This window comes from Natrix helvetica, assembly GCF_964273705.1.
Source record: "Natrix helvetica genome assembly, chromosome: 5".
Classification (NCBI taxonomy): Eukaryota; Metazoa; Chordata; class Lepidosauria; order Squamata; family Natricidae; genus Natrix; species Natrix helvetica.
Window position 1 is genome coordinate 143,853,839 of NC_138551.1, and position 11,515 is coordinate 143,865,353.

Consider the following 11,515-nt stretch of genomic DNA (forward strand, 5'->3'; position numbering starts at 1 on the left):
TCTATCCAGCCAAGGTGGCGCAGTGGTTAGAGTGCAGTACTGCAGGTTACTTCTGCTGGCTGCAATTTGGCCGTTCGAATCTCACCAGGCTCAAGGTTGACTCAGCCTTCCATCCTTCCGAGGACCCAGGTTGTTGGAGGCAAGAGGCTGTCTCTGTAAAAACTGCTTAGAGAAGACTGTAAAAACACTGTAAAGTGGTGTATAAGTCTTAAGTGCTATTTCTATAGCCACCCATCCTGGCAAATGACTCTGGGAGTGTTGTGGTCCGCGGTCAGCGGAGCTGGGAGCTGATTCGGACAGTGAGGAGGTTGGGGAGGAACATGGGCCAGTCCTGGAGTCTGGGGAAGGCTCAGCGGGTCACCACATTTTACAAGTTGGCCACGCCCACCCAGTCACATGGCCAGCAAGCCACTCCCACAAAGCAGGCCACACCTACAGAAAAGGTTCTAAAAATTTTTGAAACCCACCACTGCTCCAGAGTTGGACATCAGCGGGGCAAAGGAACAGACTCCCCCTGTTCCCAGTGCGCATATGCACAGAGCTGCCAAAAGGCAAGGACAGTTAAGACAGAAGGGACAACTTGGGAGTAAGGCTTGGTGATGATTGGCCCCTCCCATTAGGACATAAAGGAGGAGCAAAGGCACGTGAGCCTTTGCAGGAAGCCACTTGGTTCATGTTGGTCAGTTTACCTTCTGAAGCTCCGTTTTGACTCTTTGCTCCATGTGGTCTTGCCAAGCTAATTGCCAATTACGTTTTTGGCAGCATTTCAAGGAAGATAAAGGTGGGTGCTTATCAGCCTTATCCTGAAAGACTTTGGCAGCCTATTGTAGGACTCTTTACAAACTATTTGGGACTCATTACCGGCTGTGAATGAACATAATTCACAGCCTTTGAAATAAAAAGAGGGTTTTGGGGACTAAGTGTGTGCTTTTTACTACATCAGGAAGCCTAGGTGAGAACAGAGAGGCTCACAATGCACAGAAACGTAGATTAGAATTAAAATCCTTAAAAAATAAAGACAGTAAAAAGTCCATAAGACACCAAAACATGAAAGCATCTAATCCTTGTCTTTTGCATCTGGAAAGAAGTAAGACGCTAAAGTAGCATAGATCCCCACCGTTCAGGGCAGTGGTTTATCTGGAGAACTTGAGACCCGCAGAAGATGCGTTTGAAAAGAGACAACCGTCTCCCGGTTCTGCAATAAAGAGATTTGAGGAGATCTGCAAATCAGGAGTCGCCGAATCTTCTGATGCCTGTTCAGTCCGTATTTGAGATGAAGGATAATGGACTTGGTTTCTTAAACACAGCTCAGTTTAGAAGTCAAACAGTTTTAGAAGACACTAGAAGTCGAGAATAGATTTTGGGTAGGCAGGAAGCAAAGAAGCTTGCCATGTTAAATTGATGAAAAACATTTTTGTCCGTCCATCTGGGGAATCAGATTTGGCTTAGACACCAAAGAAGGAGGCTGTCTCCAGAGTTTAACTCAATAAGTTTAATTTCAGCAACCGATTACTGTTCCACCTTTCTACTGATTAATTGTTCTAACTGTCGGGAAGTTTTTCCTTAGTTCTAGGTTGCTTCTCTCCTTGATTAGTGTCCACCCATTGCTTCTTGTCCTGCCCTCAGGTGCTTTGGAGAATAGCCTGACTCCCTCTTCTTTGGGGCAGCCCCTGAGATACTGTATTGAAACACTGCTATCCTGTCGGATGATGAGGAATAAATCTTGAGATGGGTGACGATATAGATCCAATAAAGCAGTGATGGCGAACCTTTTTTGGCTCGCGTGCCACAAGTGGGGGGAGCACAGGGGGGTCGTGTGCGGGCGTGCCACACCCATAATGCATGCGTGCACAACGTGCGACCCCCCCCCATTTGTACATTTTTTTTGCCCTCCCCAGGCTCCAGGGGCTTTATAGGAGCCTGGGGAGCGCGAAAAGAGCCTCCCCCGACCCCCCGGAGGCCCTCCGGAGGCTTCAGGGGTTATCCGGAGGCTTCCCTGAAGCCTTCGGAACGCTTAAAACCACCCTCCGAGCAAACCGGAAGTGACTTCCGGGTTGCTCGGAGGGTGGTTTTAAGCGCTCCGAAAGCACCAGGGAAGCCTCGGACGGTCCCTGAAGCCTTCAGAACGCTTAAAACGACCCTCCGAGCAAGGGTGGTTTTAAGCGTTCTGAAGGCTTCAGGGATGGTCCCTGAAGCCTCCGGGGGGGGCGGGGGAGACTCTTTTCGCCCTCCCCAGGCTCCTGTAAAGCCTCTGGAGCCTGGGGAAGGCGAAAAATAGCTTTTAAAAATGCGCGCTGGCCAGCTGACAGCACAGTGCCTCGCGTGCCCTGACAAATGGCTCCACGTGCCACTTGTGGCACGCGGGCCATAGGTTCGCCATCACGGCAATAAAGAAATATCAGTGTCTTATTTATCCAGCATTTCTGATACAGTATAGCAATAGAATCCTCATCAAACCAAGGAATCCCTCTATTTTTAAAAGCTGGGCCATATTTCTTCGCCCCAATTCAATGAAAGGAAAACAATCTGTTTACTCATCATCCACTCCCACCGAACCTTCAAAAAAGGAATACCAACACCAAAATACGCCAGAATAAAGGACAATTTACAAATAAAATTGGAAAAAACCCCAATTACTCCCAAGCTTCTGAAATGCCAAGAAGACAGGTGTCATGGGGAAAAAGGCATACCGAATACAGTTCTGCAATTTTTGTGGGCGAGACTGGGCTTTTATCAGAGGCACCAAATGTTCCCTTCGTTGGACAATTCTAGAATCATAACCTACATAACCGACCATAACCTACTGCTAGATAAGAATGTGGGTTAGACAGCATCACCACCAGATGGATTCATAACTGGCTGACCAACCGCACTCAACGTGTAGTCCTCAATGGAACTGCATCTACATGGAGGGAGGTATGCAGTGGAGTACCCCAAGGCTCTGTTTTAGGCCCAGTACTCTTCAACATCTTCATCAATGATTTGGATGAGGGAATAAATGGGGAACCCATCAAATTTTCAGATGACACCAAGCTGGCAGGAATAGCCAACACTCCAGAAGATAGGCTTAAGATACAGAAGGATCTTGACAAACTTGAACATTGGGCACTATCTAATAAAATGAAATTCAATGGTGAAAAGAGAAAGGTTCTACATTTAGGCAACAAAAACGAAATGCACAGGTACAGTATAGGTGGTACATTGCTCAACTGTAGTAACTGTGAAAGGGATCTTGGAGTCCTAGTGGACAACCATTTAAATATGAGCCAGCCGTGGGCAGCAGCTGCCAAAAAGGCCAACACAGTTCTAGGCTGCATCAACAGAGGGATAGAATCAAGATCACGTGAAGTGTTAATACCACTTTATAATGCCTTGGTAAGTCCACACTTGGAATACTGCATTCAGTTCTGGTCGCCACGATGTAGAAAAGATGTGGAGACTCTAGAAAGAGTGCAGAGAAGAGCAACAAAGATGATTAGGGGACTGGAGGCTAAAACATATGAAGAACGGTTGCAGGAACTGGGTATGTTTAGCTTAAGAGAAAGAAGGACTAGGGGAGACATGATAGCAGTCTTCCAATACCTCAGGGGTTGCCACAAAGAAGAGGGAGTCAAACTATTTTCCAAGGCACCTGAGGGTAGAACAAGAAGCAATGGGTGGAAACTAATCAAGGAGAGAAGCAACTTAGAACTGAGGAGAAACTTCCACAGTTAGAACAATGAATCAGTGGAACAGCTTGCCTCCAGAAGTTGTGAATGCCCCAACACTGGAAGTCTTTAAGAAGATGTTGGATAGCCATTTGTCTGAAACAGTATAGGGTTTCCTGCCTAGACAGGGGGTTGGACTAGAAGACCTCCAAGGTCCCTTCCAACTCTGCTATTGTATTGTATTGTATTATATTGTATTGTATTGTATTGTATTGTACTGTATTGTATAGAATCACGGGACTGTATACCATACATGAATAGTGAGGTACAGGTTCTCCCTCGCACATATGTGATAGCCGTTCCCGACTCTAGAGGGCAGTGCTAATCTCCGTTTCAAAGCTGAAGAGCCAGCGGTCTCCGAAGACATCTCCGTGGTCGTGTGGCCGGCGCAACTAAACGCCCGAAGGCGCACGGAATGCTGTTCCCTTCCCACCAAAGGTGTTTCCTATTTTTCTACTTGCATTTTTAAACGTGCTTTCGAACTGCTCGGTTGGCAGAATCCGGGGCAAATCACGGGAGCTCACTCCATTTTGCGGCACTAGGGATTCAAACCGGCAACCTTTCTGATCGATACGTTCAGTGTCTTAGCCACTGAGCCACCATGTCCCCTTTGAGTGAGGTACAGGTAGCATCGAACTTAACAACAGTTCTTTAATGACTCTTGAAAGTTACAGCAGCTCTGAAAAAAGTCACTTAAGATCATTTATCACACACTTAGAACCACTGCTGTATCAATCAACATTTTGGTCAAGTGATCAAAATTCAGGTTCTCAGAATCTTACTCATCGTTATGACGGTTGCCCCGGAGTGATCCACTTTTGCCACCTTCTGACCGGCAAGCTCAATGGGGAAGCTAGATTCACTGAAAAACTGTGTGACTAACTTAACAACTGCAGTGGTTCACTTAACAACTCAGGCAAGGAAGGTCATGGAATGGAGCAAGTGTCTCACTTGGCAGCAGAAATTTTGGGCTCAACTGTGGTGTCTTGTAAAACACAAACACACACACACACCTGTAGTGGGTTCCCGTTGCAAACGGTACAGTTGCAATGGGGCCCGGCGTCCTCCACATTGCGCGCATGTGTCTTACCATCCAGCGATGCCTCTGCGACGCTCCAACTGCTTGGCGGAGCATCGCGCAGGCACTTTATGCGCTGTGTGCTTCCGCGGAAGCGCCAAAGGGTTTAAGAAGCGTGGGCGGATGGGTGGGCCCTCCAGAGCACCGTACCGGAACTGTATTCGGTGCTCTGGGCACGCTCCGGTACGCACGTACCAGGGCGTACTGCCTGCAACTCCACCACTGACACATAAACACACACAGAGTGTGTGACAATTACACTAAAGCTAGAAGGTGTTGAATGTACACTCAGGGTACAGTGGTGGGTTTCAAATTTTTTTAGAACCTCTTCTGTAGGTGTGGCCTGCTTTGTGGGAGTGGCTTGCTGGCCATTTGACCTGGTGGGGAGTGGCTTGCTGGCCATGTGACCAGGTGGGGAGTGGCTTGCCAGCCATGTGACTGGGTGGGTGTGGTCAACTTGTAAAATGCGGTGAAACTCACTTAGCAACGCTCTTGCTTAGCAACCAAAATGTTGGCTCAGAAACTCTGGCATTTGAAGCGTGCAAGTCTTAAAGCTGTCGAGTTAAGACCCTTGCGCCCCTAACCCTTTAGGGAAAAAAAATCCAGGGCTGTTCAAACTTGACAGCTTTTAAGACTTGTGGACTTCAATTCCCAGAATTCCTCCTCCAGTTATGTTGGCTCAGGAACTCTGGCATTTGAAGCATGCAAGTCTTAAAGCTGTCAAGTTACAAGATCCTTGCACCCCTAATCCTTTAGGGGAAAAAACCCCAGGGGTCTTCAAATCTGACAGCTTTAAGACTTGTGGACTTCAACTCCCAGAATTCCTCCTCCAGTCCTGTTGGCTCAGGAACTCTGGCATTTGAAGCATGGAAGTCTTAAAGCTGTCAAGTTACAAGACCCTTCCACCCCTAGAAAAAAACGCAGAGGTCTTCAAACCTGACAGCTTTAAGACTTGTGGACTTCAACTCCCAGAATTCCTCCTCCAGTCATGTTGCAGCGACGTCATCTGCGTGGATCTGCTCCATCTTTGCTTTCTTCATTGTGAGCAGGGCTGCTGCTGAAGATGCCGACGAGTTGCCACCAGAATAACTGCTGCTACCTCTTCCTCCTCCAACAGCACCACCAGATTTGCTCCTGAGCTCAGCACTGGGTTACCTCTGCCCCCTCCCCCTCCTCCATGCTTTGGAGAAGCCATGAGGCTTTTTATTCCCCTGCTCTTTGGGGCTTCACAACTACCTTCAGTCGCCCCGTGCTCCTCAAAGCAAGTCCAGGGAAGTCCTTTGCGGGCAGCCCATTCTAGCTGCCTGCAAAGGACCTCCCCAGCTTCCGGAGCCTGTAACAATAGAAATCACTGCGCAGCAGTTGAAAACTGCTGCGCGGTGTTTTCTTGCTACCTGCGCGGGCGCGCAGCCGCGCACCTTAGAGGGAACGTAGGTCATGTTGCCTCAGGAACTCTGGCATTTGAAGCACGCAAGTCTTCAAGCTGTCAAGGTACAAGATCCTTGCACCCCTAACCCTTTAGAAAAAAAAACCCCCCAGGGGTGTTCAAACTTGACAGCTTTAAGACTTGTGGACTTCAACTCCCAGAATTCCTCTTCCAGTCATGTTGGCTCAGGAACTCTGGCATTTGAAGCACGCAAGTCTTCAAGCTGTCAAGTTACAAGACCCTTGCACCCCTAACCCTTTAGGAAAAAAAAAACCCAGGGGTGTTCAAAGTTGACAGCTTTAAGACTTGTGGACTTCAACTCCCAGAATTCCTCTTCCAGTCATGTTGGCTCAGGAACTCTGGCATTGAAGTGTGCAAGTCTTAAAGCTGTCAAGTTACAAGACCCTTGAACCCCTAACCCTTTAGAAAAAAAACCCCAGGGGTGTTCAAACTTGATAGCTTCAAGACTTGTGGACTTCAACTCCCAGAGTTCCTCCTCTCACTCTTCATCTTGATGATGTGCGGACGGGCGGACGGGTGGGAGCTGGAACCGGTTCTAAACGGCACTGTAGATTTGTGGAACCTCTTCTATAGAAGAGGTTAGAACTGGCAGGAACCCATCCCTGTCAGGGTCTCTTTCCAACAGCCTTAATGAGTGATGGTTAAATTTGCCTGCTTCTGTTAAGCCAATTAGCACCTTGTGGGAGATAAAAACAGAAATGATTTCCCATTATCTCCAGCGGCGGCCGTTTTAAGAGGCTGCCTTTGCTTTGAAGTTTTTGATCTGCCTTTCAGATCATCTTTGGGGAAGACAGACAACAGCCATCGCTTCTGGGGGTGCCTTTCTCTGATTGATTGTCTTCTGCAGGTTAGATTTATATTTATTTACTCTTCCATAAGAAATAGAGAAGCAGAGAAGCACACCCAGTTGTGGTTGGACTGATGGGACGTGCTTGTAGGGCGTGTCAAATTTGCAAACTTTCAATTTCCAAACAGTAGGGTTGCTCAAAAGTTGTGACACGCCATAAAGATATTTTGCTTATTTTAATCTTAATTTAGATGTGCTTGGACAATAACTACATAACTACCATAACTTTTTAACATTTTGTTTGTTTCATTCCACAGGGTCAGCTGTCTTTCTCTCTTCGTTAAACGGTAATTTTGTCCGATAGTGTTAATACTGCTGGCCTCGTTTCCTGCGAGTGTGATAACTGACCTGTAATGGCTTCTAAAAAAAGAACAGGATTGGGAATCTGTAAATTTGTCAGTTTTCTGTACAATTCAGTTCTCAAAGCAAATTAGGAGTAAATAGCCCTGCTCATAAACCCCATAATCCATCATCTGTTTCCTCCCCATATGTCCCTGGGTTTCTCACACCCAGGAGATGCCAGGATCTGCAGTGGAGATATGGAGATGAGTCTTTGAGTTCAGTAGAGCTTGATGGAGTTGTCCACTCCCTTATCAAAGGGACACAGCCATCACAACATCTTACGATCATGAATTTCACGGATTTATTGTTCGAGGAAAAACACTTATTTTGTTTGTCCAATAAACTTGGTGAGATGACCCTAATTTTGATGTTCGGCAATAGAGAAGAAAACCTTCTCCAGATCTTCTTTATCAAAGCCAAGTATGATTGTATACTGGCCATGCCTGCTTTGTTTTTTTAATACTTGCTTTGTCCCATGCGGTGTGTTCCTTGTTGGTGGCATCCCGTGGACTTATGGGTCATGCTTGCCTGATTGAGGTGTGTTTTGTTAATTAAACAACCAACTTTCTGTTCATTGAATGTGTCATTTTGGGTGTGAGCCGCACCTTAGCAGCAAATGGGCCTTGCAGAGTTTCATTCACCGCCATAAAACATGGGGTGGGGCGGCCTTGCATCTCTGTTCCCCGCTAGCTAGATTGAAGGGGTTAAATCCAAAACACCAGAGGGCAGGCCAAGAAGCAATGGGTGGAAACTAATCAAGAGACAAGCAACTTAGAACCAAGGACAAATTTCCTGACAGTGAGAACAATTAATCAGTGGAACAACTTGCCTCTAGAAGTTGTAAATGCTCCAACAATGGATGTCTTTAAGAAGATGTTAGATATCCATTTATCTGTAGTGGTGTAGGGTTTCCTGCCTAAGCAGGGTTGGACTAGAAGACCTCCAAGGTCCCTTCCAACTCTGTTATTCTATTCTATTCTATTCTATTCTATTCTATTCTATTCTATTCTATTCTATTCTATTCTATTCCACTCCACTCCACTCCACTCCACTCCACTCCATTCCATTCTATTCTATTCTATTCTATTCTATTCTATTCTATTCTATTCTATTATATTCTATTTATTGCATCTCTGCTTAAGCACAGAGGGCAGCAGGCTCTCTTTTTCATGGGGCTGTGTCATTAGTTTTTGGATTTTTCCCATGACTTTCTAAGCCAACCTGTGATTAGGGTTGTCATACAGGTACAATTTCTACAAGAAGGGACATGGTGGCTCAGTGGCTAAGATGCTGAGCTTGTCAATCAGAAAGATCGGCAGTTCAGCAGTTCAAACCCTTAGCGCTGCGTAATGGAGTGAGCTCCCATGACTTGTCCCAGCTTCTGCCAATCCAGCAGTTCGAAAGCATGTAAAAATACAAGTAGAAAAACAGGGACCACCTTTGGTGGGAAGGTAACAGCGTTCCGTGCGCCTTCGGCATTGAGTCATGCCGGCTACATGACCATGCTGTTAAGTAGCTAATGCCCAATTTTATAACCGAGGTTGTTTTTTTTTGGCCATGTTTGTTAAACAAACCACTGCTCTCCTTAAGTGAACCATGCAATGATTAAGGGAATCAGGCTTGCCCCAGGGCAATAACCTGACCTCTGCAACCATTGTAAATCCATGCCAGTTGCCAAGTTTAATCATGTTGCAATGGTCGTAATTGGAAGTCATTTATTTCAGGGCTGTTGTAACTTGGAACAGTCGCTAAACACATGCCGATAAGTCAAGGACTATCTGTACGGTAGGAATTCTGCCACTCAGGGGTGAAATTCAGCAGGTTCTGACATGTTCTGGAGAACTGGTAGCGGAAATTTTGAGTAGTTCGGAGAACCAGCAAATCCCACCACTGGCTGGCCCTGCCCCCATCTATTCTCTGCCTCCCCAGTCCCAGCTGATCGGAAGTGGAGAGGGAATGGAGATTTTACAGTATCATTCCCCTGGAGTGAGCAGAGAATGGAGATTTTACAGTATCCTGCCTGGAGTGGGGAGGGAATGGAGATTTTACAGTATCACTCCCCTGGAGTGAAATTCAGCAGGTTCTGACATGTTCTGGAGAACCAGTAGCGGAAATTTTGAGTAGTTCGGAGAACCAGCAAATACCACCTCTGGCTGGCCCCGCCCCCATCTATTCTCTGCCTCCCCAGTCCCAGCTGATCGGGAGGAAATGGGGATTTTGCAGTATCCTTCCCCTGGAGTGGAGAGGGAATGGAGATTTTATAGTATCCTTCCCCTGGAGTGGGGACGGAATGGAGATTTTACAGTATCCTTCCCCTGGAGTGGGGAGGGAATGGAGATTTTGCAGTATCCTTCCCCTGGAGTGGGGAGGGAATGGGGATTTTACAGTATCTTTCCCCTGGAGTGGGGAGGGAATGGAGATTTTGCAGTATCCTTCCCCTGGAGTGCGGAAGGAATGGGGATTTTGCAGTATCCTTCCCCTGGAGTGGGGAGGGAATGGGGATTTTACAGTATCTTTCCCCTGGAGTGGGCAGGGAATGGAGATTTTGCAGTATCCTTCCCCTGGAGTGGGGAGGGAATGGGGATTTTACAGTATCTTTCCCCTGGAGTGGGGAGGGAATGGAGATTTTGCAGTATCCTCCCTGGAGTGGGGTGTGTGTGAATGGAGATTTTGAAGTATCCTTCCCCTCCCACACCCACCAAGCCACGCCAACCAAACCGGTAATAGAAAAAAAGTTGAATTTCACCACTGCTTGCTTATATAGTCATGAGAGACTTTTCTGATTTATTGAGACACGAAGGATTTCCGGTGATGTAACCAAATTGTCATGTAATCTGATGTTCCTGTTGCTAAAGAGGCTTCTTTGAAAAAGCACTCCTGCCCCTCATTTCGAAGGAACAGCTAGGTTAATCGGGCACATCAACACTTCCTCTTGCGTAGTGCCAATGTAAGTCCACGAGAAGCATCGGGTGGCGAAGAGATCAATCGGCTTCCACAACTGAGCCGCAGACAATTTCACAAGGCGCCTTTTATTATTTTTGACAATTTTGCACAGAGCTCCTGGGGGCTGAGGAGGGCAGAAATTTTGCCCCCTCCCCAGCCCCCAGGAGCAGTCTATAAGCCTCCTAAAGGCTGTCCATGCCCTTTTTTTGACGAAAACCAGACCTGTTTTTGCAAAAAACAGGCCCTTTTTTGCTCGTTTTTGGTCCCACACCCTCCAGGAGTACTTTTTGAAAAATGGGCTGTTTTGGGGAGGTCGCCCCGTGGGAGGCATTCCCCTCGTAGAAATGTGCTTAGTGGGTTATCGAGCATGACACCACTCTAGACCTCTAGGTTGGGCTTAAGGGAACAGGTAGGATTGCTGCTGCTGCTGCTGTACCAGCCTCCCTGCTTCCTGGCAATTTCCCTACCCAGGTTCCTGAACCACACCGCAGGGCTGGCATTGGAATTCCCCAGGCTTATAGTTCTGGGGGATTTCAACCTGCCATCCCTGGGGTCAGAGGTGGGTTCCTACCGATTTGGCCCGGTTCAGCCGAATACAATACAATACAATACAATAGTAGAGTTGGAAGGGACCTTGGAGGTCTTCTAGTCCAACCCCCTGCCTAGGCAGAAAACCCTATAGCGTTTCAGACAGATGGCTATCCAACATCTTCTTAAAGACTTCCAGTGTTGGGGCATTCACAACTTCTGGAGGCAACTTCTGTTCCACTGATTCATTGTTCTCACTGTCAGGAAGTTTCTCCTCAGTTCTAAGTTGCTTCTCTCCTTGATTAGTTTCCACCCATTGCTTCTTGTTCTACCCTCAGGTGCCTTGGAGAATAGCTTGACTTCCTCTTCTTTGTGGCAACCCCTGAGATATTGGAACAATGCTATCATGCCTCCCCTAGTCCTTCTTTCAATTAAACTAGACATACCCAGTTCCTGCAACCGTTCTTCATATGTTTTAGTCTCCAGTCCCCTAATCCTCTTTGTTGCTCTTCTCTGCACTCTTTCTAGAGTCTCCACATCTTTTTTACATCGTGGCGACCAAAACTGAATGCAGTATTCCAAGTGTAGCCTTACCAAGGCATTATAAAGTGGTATTTTACACT